General features: G+C 33.1%; 1 pseudogene; it reads right to left on the bottom strand.

Annotated features, from left to right (window-relative positions):
• Positions 1-7,213: 7,213 nt before the first annotated feature.
• LOC114513978 lies at positions 7,214-9,370 on the bottom strand (annotated as a pseudogene).
• Between the last annotated feature and the right edge of the window lie 490 nt (positions 9,371-9,860).

Here is a 9,860-nt window from a genome sequence, read left to right as displayed (position 1 = left end):
ACAGTGATAATACTGTGCATGATATTACAACAATGAATATGTTATTATACAGTGTCCAAATCCTTAGAATGTACAGCACCATGAGGGAACCCTAAGAGAAAATATAGACTTTGGACAATTGTGATGTGTCAATGTTGGCTCATCCTTGGTTAAAAACAAATTCTGATGAATGACATTGGTAATGGTGGAGGAAGCTATGTATGTTTCAGGACAGGGAGTATGTGGGAAATCTCTTTATCTCCTCTCAATTTTGTTGTAAACTTGAAACTTCTAAAAAGCCAGTCTTTAAAAAGTCTTAAACACATACAACAATTATATTAAAATCTAGAAGTAAATAATTTAGGACTAAGGATTAGTAAATTTATTTATCTTTGACTTGAAGTTTAACATATGTTTAATTGTAGAACCAATAGAAGAAAGAAAATAGAGCAAACACATAAGATAAATGGCCAAACATTTTCTAAAATTTGCCAGAGATAATAGACACATAATCGGTAGGGAATAATAGAATGATATCTGAATTCTTATCAGGAATAATGCAAACTCTAAGACTTTAAGAGGCATTTTTTAAAAACATAGTCATTATATATTTTTTCATTACCATTTAGTCTCCTTAGACCCCCTCCCCGCAGCAATCACCACCCTGTTGCCCGTGCCCATGAGTCATTTTTCTTTTTTGCTCAATTCCTCTACCCCATAATCTCCCTCCAACTAGCTGTCATCTGTTCTCCATGTATAAGTATGTCTCTGTTTTGCTTGTTAGTTCAGTTTGTTCGTTAGATTCCACATTTAAGTGAAATTGTATGGTGTCTGTCTTTCCCTGATTGGCTTATTTCACTTAGCATGATGTTCTCTAGGTCCATCCATACTGTTGCAGAGGGTAAAGTTTTCTTCTTTTATACAGATGAGTACAATTCCATTGTGTAAATGCCCCATAGTTGTTTTATCCACTCATCTATTGATGGACACGGGCTACTTCCATATCTTGGCAATTGTAAATAATGCTGCAATGAACATAGAGGTGCTTGTATTCTTTAAATTACTGGTTTGGTTTCTTTTGGATATATTCTTATAAGTGGGACCTCTGGGTCAAAAGGGAGATCTGTTCTGAAATTTTTGAGGTATCTGGGTACTGCTTTCTACAGTGGCATCCCACCAACAGTACAAAAGAGTTTCCTTTTCTTCACATCCTCACCAGCACTTGTTGATTTTTGATGTATTGATGATGGCCATTCTGACAGGTGTGAGGTGCTATCTCATTGTGGTTCTAATTTACATTTCTCTGATGAGTAGTGCCATTGAGTATCTTTTCATAAATCTATCAGTCATCTGTATGTTCTCTTTAGAGAAGTGGCTGGAAGGAAAAAAAACTGTCCAACTTAGAATCCTAACTCAATTTATTATACCTCAAGAAAGATTATCATCTCACTGGCTGATTGACCCTTTTACCATTATATAGTATCTATCTCTAGTAATTTTACTTGATCTAAAATATACTTTATCCAATATTAGTATAGCCATTTGTGTTTAAAAATTAATGTTTGCATAGTATAGTTTTCCATATTTTTCCTTTCATCCTCACTATATTGCTGAATATGAGGTGAGTTTCTCATATTCATATAATTGGGTCTTTTTTTAAATGTAATCCATCAATATTTCTTTTTAATATTTAGATCAAAAGGCAGGTTTTAATTTTAACAAATATATGTTAGTTACTTCTCTAGTTTGGCAGATAAAAGAAATTATTTTTAAGAAATTCAATGACTGGCCTAAAATGTTACAGACAGTATCAAAATTATGATATGATCAATAACTTCTAAATTGACTCCAAGAAAAATAATTTCTATTTTTCTTCAAAATTTGCACATTATATGTACCAATATGAATATACATTAATATAAATTTGATTAATTCTAAGGATTCTACAAAAATATACAATTGTTCTCATACTAGCACATAGCACACTTGTTCCATAGATAACAAGTTTTTGAGTCATCATAGGTATGTAAAAATTGATCCTCTTGTTTAATTCCAGATATTACTCTCACATCAACCCTACAAAAGTTGACATATTCTTTAGTCCCAACAGTTTCTAAACATTACTTAATATTTTGAAAACTACTATTTGTAGCTCCTAGATGACTTCTATGTTCCAGAAGCAGATCACTTTAATTTTATTTATTTTTTAAAATGTCACTGTAATTTTAATACCTTTCCCAAAGATACACCTTTATTATTATTTTAATTGATTCTTGACTACTATAGTAATTATGGTAAGACTTTTAAAACCTATCTGATGTGGAATTCAAAACACTGGTAATCAAATGCTCACAGAACTGATTGAGCTTGTTCAAAAAAATGAAAAAAGAAATAAAGGCTACCTAGAGTGAAATGAAGCAAAATATTCAGGGAGCCAACAGTGACAGAAAGGAAATCAGGGCTCAAATCAATGATTTGCAACAAAAGGAAGAAATAAACATCCTAGTGGGACATAATGAAGAAACAAGAATTCAAAAACAAATGAAGAGAGGCTTGGGAACCTCTGGGACAACTTTATATGTTCTAATATCCAAATTATAGGGGGTGCCAGTAGGAGAATAACAACAAGAAATTGAAAACTTATTTGAATGAATAATGAAGGAAAACTTCTCCAATCTGGTGAAGGAAATAGACTTCTAGGAAGTCCAGGAAGCCCAGAAAGTCCTAAAGAAGTTGGACCCAAAGAGGAACATGCCAACACACGTCATCATTAAGTTACCCAATATTAAAGATAAAGAGAGAATCTTAAAAGCAGCATTAGGAAAGAAGAGAGTTACCTACAAAGGAGTGCTCATAAGGCTATCAGCTGATTTCTCAAAACAAATCTTAGAGGCAAGAAAGGGCTGGAAGGAAGTATTTGAATTCATGAAAGGCAAGGACCTACATCCAAGATTACTCTATCCAGCAAAGCTATCGTTTAGACTGGAAGGGCAGATAAAGTGCTTCCCAGATAAGGTAAAATTAAAGGAGTTCATTATCACCCAGCCCTTATTTATATGAAATGTTAAAGGGACTTATCTAAGAAATTGAAGAAGATCAAAAAATACGAAAAGTAAAATGACAACAAACTCACAACTATCAACAACTGAACCTAAAAAAAAAACAACAGTGAAAACAAGACTAAGCATACAATTAGAACACGAACAAAATCAGAGAAATGGATATCACGTAGAGGGTTTTCAGTGGAGAGTGGGAGGGGAAGAATGAGGAGGGAAAGGTACAGGGAATAAGAAGCATAATTGGTAGGCATAAAATAGACAGGGAGAAGTTAAGAATGGTATAGGAAACAGAGAAGTAAGAGAACTTATAACTCATGGACATTAACTAAGGGAGGGTTGGGGGTGGGGGGAAAAGGGGGAAATTGGGAAAACTGTAATAGTGTAATCAAGAAAATGTACTTAAAAAGAGAGGCATTAAGACAGTTTTTAAGGGTACATAAACTTCTGTCTTCTAAAAAATTAATAAATAAATAAAACCATATTCTTTTAACATTCATTCTCAGAGTTTGCTACCACAAGGTGACAACAGATAAAATTAGTAACACTGTAGTCACACAACAAAAGTAAAACATAGGTCTGATTTTATGTGTGTGTGTGTGTGTGTGTGTGTGTGTGTATGATCACAAAACATATCTCTTCTACAGTAAACATAAAATGTCACACACTGAATAATCCTGCTAGGGAACATGCACCTGTGTCAAATGATAAACCACACTGTGTGTATGTTGATGATAAAATACTTTGGAATGGGCTTTCAGTCCTTTGTTAATTTTATATGTTAAAATTATAATAATAAAATTAATATAGACATTTAGGCCCTTTTTGTTAAATGTGGTGTCTGTTGAGTAAAAACCTTTCATCAACCCATAAAAGCACAATTTAGAAAACAAATCATAGCATTAAATTTTGGACATTGGATAAGCTCCATGAAGTTTATTTAACTGTATGAGCCTGCTTGATATAGGCATTTTAACTGAGGAGTTTGAATTTCTAAATTAAAAATAATACTTATATACCAGAAGGGAAGGTGTTGGGGGATGGCTAAAAAGGGGATGTCAGTAACATGTGGTGGGTTTACACTGTGATCATATTATAAGGTGTAAACATGTTGAATTGCCCCATTGTACACCTGAAACTAATATAATTAATATGATTGTGTACCAACTGTACTTAAATTAAAAATAAGTTAAAAAAAAACTTATTCCTGTAAAAAATGTACAATAATTTCCCTGACATAGATAGCCAGTTCTCTCAGTTTTCATCTGTGGTCCATCTGAACCTAGATTTTAGGATAATTTTTAATCATATGTATTAAAAAATCTTCATAAGACAAATAAAGAGAATCAGTATACGAATGTAGCTTGGCCATATATCTCCTCTTCAGAAAGGATAAGGAATAATTTTGAAAATAAATGGAGTAAATATCTGTGAGTTATCATTATCAGACATTAGAATCACTGACATTTGTGATTTTTCTTAGGAGATATGAAATATTATGTTAACAAGTGGCTTGACAGATTAGGAAAAGAAGGCATCATAATATAGTAGCTGAAAGTGGGGTTTCTGGAATCAGACTGCCTGAGTTCAAGTAATTGCTTGTCTAATCACTATGTCTGTGACTTTGGATTATTTAATTTTTCTGTGTTTGTTTCTGTATCTGTGGTATTCATTTTAAATTATAGAAAAATTCCACAGTATTAATATCTATTCTTTATTTTTCCTAACTAAATTGTAATATAATAATTTTTGTCACATCTCACAGGGCTCTCAGGGCAGCTGCCCCCTGAGAGAATGCACACATTCACTTAGCATGCTCCTCATAGGTTGTAAACCCTTTATGTAGTAGCTGCTGTGGCCATTTTTCAAGCAATTTTAAATGCCCCTCAATTTTGCCAAAATACTGTATAGTTTATTGTTTTCCACGTTCATGATTCAGAAATTCACATTATTGTGTACAGGTGTATATGCATCAGCTTTTTAAAATTGCACTTCTAGGTTCGGGAAATCTTTGAGATTTTATTGAAACCAGAACATGTGAAAACTTTAAGTGGCCTGATGATCCAACACGTTACTATTTTTTCTGCATATCAATCCACCTTTTAGTGAATTTTAAAGGTTTGAATGCAGTCAGACAGTTTTAAAGGTACTGAATTTTGTCAGTATTTTTGCTGTTAGTTTGCTGGGCTGTGGCCAAACTATAAAAATAGTTCAGACATGAGTGAAGTGATGGAGTCACTCATGGGGAATAGCTCTGATATCCTATTTTCTTAGAATGGGAGGTTGTAAAATCAGTAAAATAATTCAGAAGTTTAAGCTTAGCCACTTCTTCATTAAAACAATAAATAAGTAAATCAGAAACAAAATGCAGTCTGACTCCTAGGATCATTTGCCATTTTTATTTACACTTAGATGTAAATAATGAAACTTAATTATCCCCTACTACTTAGGTGTTTTGAGCTGAGAAAAGTCAAGAACGATTAAAAATGACAGCATAAAAAGTTTTAAAAATTAAAGTAAATCTTTGTTGAATTCTGCTTTCGAATTCTTACCTATGAATACACTATCATATTTACTTTGTTTCTCTCTCATTTTGATCCATTCATTAATAAATTTGTACTTTTTTAAACCTACATGCAATTTTTGCAGCTAATGAGAATTGTTTGTAAGCAAATCATTTTAATACAAATTAAAGTATTTGTCAGTATAGCTGCTGTTGCAACTAATGCCACAAGTACATTGAAGTGAATTTGTTATAAGAGTTATTTTATTTTAAATAGCTGACTGCATTACCCTTCTGTCTATAAAAACAAAATTTGAAGCTATTTTTTAAATGCACAGTTTAAGTGCACCATTTACAATAAGCTACAACATTCATGTGATAGATCATCATAAAGAGAATTGAATTATGCTTTGTGAGAGTCAATGTCATTTAAGCTTATATAGGGATATTGCATCCTTTAATTATGTTGGTCCTATAGTTTTGTTCCAAAATACTTTCCAAGTCATCCAAATTGCTAAGTGCACTACGCTTATCCACACCAATTGATAGATAATTCAACTATTGTTCTAATAATTAGCCTTATATTTAATACAAATTGATATGAATCATACAGTTTTAAAAGATAAAACCTGTAGCCACATACAGGGAAAATTCCCTAAATATCATTTTAAACTGACACTTACAGGTTAGAGTTATTTATATCAACTTTCTGTAAAGGGCTTAACACAAAATACTGTAATTTTTTGTATTGAAATAAAAGATTCACGTTTTTGTTTTTTAAATAAAAGCTATCATTTTCTCTTTATTCAGTATTTAGTTAATACATAATATTACATCTTCTACCTTGAATGGCTAATTTCAGTGAAAATACTGATAACTGCATTTATATCGTTGTGTTCTCCTGATTTTTTTCCAGGTTTTAAATCTTAAGAGGTCATGACAGACATTTGCTTTACAACTTCTGAGGGAGTTCGCAGCCATTTGCCCGCCTTCTGGTCCAAAAGCTTAAAGAATTTGGGGCTGAAAAACCATTTGCTATGAGATCCCAGTCAATCTTCTCTTAAGCAAATGGTATTTGTTCAAAATGATTGAATGAAAATGAAAAGTTTTATTTAAATGCTTTCTAGGAGTTTAGTAAAAAAAATAATTAGTAAAAGAAAATAAATTGTCAAAATTAATTTTGTCTCTTTGTAAGAATCACTTCATTAGGATGTGAATACCTCCCATAAAGTGTTTATAATAAAAAACTGCTGATTGTACAGTGTTTATCAAAAAATAAATTTTAAAAAGCCAATGACTCCCCAAAGAATCACATGATTAAACTGATAGCTACCATGTCTTATTAGCTTACAATAACCATTCTAAAACAATTGTTTTAAAAACTGTTTTTCCCATTGGACTGAAGGGATATTTTAGTGAAACTTAACAAATAAATGGCATTGTGTAGAAATATAGTTAAATTATTTTATAACATATTTATATTACATTATTTTACAGCTTAGGAGGAATCTCAAGAATGTATTAGAGGGCATGTCAAGGCTGAGAAGGTAATTGTAAGAAAAAAAAATGAGATGGAATATTTTAACAAAAGACCATGCTATGTCAGATTCCCTGGTTGTTTTCTTTTCTTTTTTCAGAGTTCAGCTTTTTATTGAATGTTACAAAAGAGGTTTTGTCAAAAGAGACTAAAGCCCATGTCATCACCAGACTACTCATAATCTTCTTTCTTTGCTTTCATTTTGCTCTCTTCAGCTGGTGCAGCAGCAGTGGTGGAGAGGGAAGGATCACCTGCTGGTGCATACCAGCTGCTGGGGCAAGTCCACCAGCCCCTATGTTGCAGATGAGGCTCCTTTGTAAACAAGCCTGGCCAGAAAGGTTCAACATTTACACCAGCTGCCTTGATGAAGGCATTGATCTTATCATCCCTTACTGTCACCTCATCCTCATGAAGGATAAGCCAGAAGATGTGGGAGAGCTCTGAGACTGAAGCCACGGTGTGGGTAAATATGCTGGGTGTACACTAGCCAAGGGCTGGAGTGCTGGGCGAGTGCTGGGAGATGGCTGATCTGAGCGGTGCTAGTTTCAGGGTGATGTGAGTGGCTCACAGCCACCGGGCCTTAGGTTCCTGAGTACCTGAGCTGCCGCTGGAGTGAGGGGGATGGCTTTTTTTTTTATTTTTATTTTAGTAGTTGTTCAAATACAGTTTTCTGTCCTTTACTCCCATCCCAGCCCACCCACCCATTCCTCACCACCTCCCTTCCATTTCCACCCCCCACTAGTTTTTGTCCATGTGTCCTTTATATTTGTTTCTGTAAACCCTTCCCATTCTCCCCTGGAATTCCCTCTCCTCTCCCCTCTTGTCACTGTCAGACTGTTCTTTGTTTCACTGTCTTTGGCTATATTTTACTTGTTTGTTTGTTTTGTTGATTAGGTTCCTGTTAAAGGTGAGATCATGTGGTATTTGTCTTTCACTGCCTGGCTTATTTCGCTTAGCATGATGCTTTCCAGTTGCATCCAGGCTGTTGCAAAGGGTAGGAGCTCCTTCTTTCTTTCTGCTTCATAGAATTCCACTGTGTAAACATACCATAGTTTTTGATCCATTCATTTACTGATGGGCATCTAGGTTGCTTCCAGCACTTGGCTATTGTAAATTGTGCTTCTATGAACATTGGGGCGTGTAGAATGGCTTTTTTCTTAATTTCTGTTAGGCAAAAATGACATCGTTCAAAAATCCTGTTCATGAATTTCTTTTCTCCTTCTTTTCCTTCTTAATTTATTGCTCTGGTTTATTCTATGAGTATGTATGTGTGTAAATCTCAGATACTAACTTACACTATGCTTTCTGTTGACATATCACTACATACTAGTTTTTCTACAAACTACTAGGAAAATGAATAATTTTTCAATTAATTATGTTGACATTATATTCATTTGTTAAACATCTACATTATAATTTTGAATAAAATGATGAATATGTAACAGAACTAAATTAATGTTTAAAAATAAAATAGCATTTCAGTTTATTTCCAACCTAAAAAGAAGATAATTGATGTATATCTAGAATATCTCAAACTCATATTTGCCTTTTTATCAACTCAAATCTGTTCTCTAAATTATATTTTTATTTTAAAGGGTTTTTTATTTTCCATTTCAGATAAGATGTATTTCAAAGCAAAATTCCAGTGGTCATTAAGATCCTATCTGGTGAAAAATATCATATTTCCACTAATTATTCTTTAAGGGCCTACATCTTTCCTCTTGAACTCATGTACTTGCTTTGACTTTCCCATGTTCTGCCTTCAGGCCTATACCACAAGGACTAATTAAAAAAATAGATGAGATATTTGATTCAGTAATATAACTGTGGTTTTATTCTCCAGTTACAAATAACTATATGTACATATAGTCTCATTTAAAATAATATTTTTATTTTTCATTTAATCTTAAATGTAGATGCATGAGAGTTAAAGTTAAAGAGAGATAGGGGTGACAGCTGAGTCTGGGAATTAATTTCCTGAATCCAAGATTATGTTCAGTAATAGGAGGGCAAGGTAAATGGGTAGTGACAACATTATATCTTCCTTCATTATAATTATTTAATGTTTTAAAATTAATACCTAAAAAGGTTTTTTCCAAGTAAAATTTGAAATAAATGCTAAAAAGTACATTATCCATCATACTTTCTTGAACAGCGGCACATGTAATTCTTGAAAAGCTGAAGGATATATTACCTTTTTTCAAGTTTATCTTCAAAGTGATTCCATTGGAATTTGTGTCTGAAGTTTGTATTGCTTCTGTTGAAATTTTTAATGAAGTTTCCTTCTTGTGGCATCTTCAGAAATGACATTTTAGGGAGACTTTTTAGACTATATCTTACCAAGATCATGAAATGCGGAATTTTGGATAAATTTTTTGAAGTGCATATAAACACACATCATTTTGGGGAACAAAATGTTTTTATTCTTATTCTGACATCACTGTACTGAAAAGCCCTAGAAATAGCTGAAAAGCAAGAAGGGAGAATTTCCAGAAACATGCTTCTAGAAATAGTTCAGTAACAACTTAGAGAGATGACTTAGTGGGTAACTAGGAAGAGCCAAATGATATCACCTGCCAGTGAGGTTTCACCAGAACAATGACTATAGTTATACCCAGCTGTTTCTTTTCCAATAACCCCACTGAACTTTTGGGAAAGTATAGTGGAAGTTACTCTTCATAGCAATTTTTCATAATGCTATCCTAAACCACATCCCGAGGCCATTCTTTGCAATTGATGTTGAAATGTTCTAACAGAGGAGATCCAAGGAGATTCCTTCCATAGT

This window comes from Phyllostomus discolor, chromosome 2 (assembly GCF_004126475.2).
Source record: "Phyllostomus discolor isolate MPI-MPIP mPhyDis1 chromosome 2, mPhyDis1.pri.v3, whole genome shotgun sequence".
In the NCBI taxonomy this organism is placed as follows: Eukaryota; Metazoa; Chordata; class Mammalia; order Chiroptera; family Phyllostomidae; genus Phyllostomus; species Phyllostomus discolor.
Note: the sequence above shows the minus strand (reverse complement) of the source record. Positions and strands in the feature narration are given on the sequence as shown.